This window comes from Cyprinodon variegatus, unplaced genomic scaffold, assembly GCF_000732505.1.
Source record: "Cyprinodon variegatus isolate N-32 unplaced genomic scaffold, C_variegatus-1.0 Scaffold445, whole genome shotgun sequence".
Classification (NCBI taxonomy): domain Eukaryota; kingdom Metazoa; phylum Chordata; class Actinopteri; order Cyprinodontiformes; family Cyprinodontidae; genus Cyprinodon; species Cyprinodon variegatus.
The window spans coordinates 440,942-441,532 of NW_015150898.1; positions in this window are offsets into that span (position 1 = coordinate 440,942).

Below are 591 nucleotides of genomic sequence, written 5' to 3' on the forward strand. Positions count from 1 at the left end.
AGAAGCTCAAACAATCCTTTGGGGAAAAGTAGATCCAAACCTCCAGTTTGAATCCCCAGCTCAGTTTGAAGCTCAGACGATCCTTCCAGGGGGTGAAGGTCTAAAACATCCAGTTAGCAGGATGACTTCCCAAAACTGGCAAACACTCTGGCGTCGAGGTAGTGGTAGTCAGCAGCTTAAGAGTCCTCAGGTAATGAGGCAACCATGCGTATGTGAGAGGGCCAACGAGAACCAGGCGCCACCTGGTGGTGGAGGGAAAAACAAACAAAAACACACAACCCACACAAATTGGATTCCTAACAAAATTTCTGCTGGAAACAGTAAATAAAGCATCCTCATATCATCCCAGGTTATGATTGAATACAAACAGCGAGTACCTTTTTTTAAACTCACCACAGTTTATTCTGAGGGTAAGATCTTTTAGATACTGGCCCCTGACCATGAATATGTAAAATTGTCTGATTGATATCCTCTGATCAAAATCGGGTTGATCCGGTAGATCCAAATATTTTTCTCCATTTTGGAAGATTGCATTCAAGAATTGCATCATGAAATCTGATTGGAATTTTAATTCAAAAGGATAAAATGACA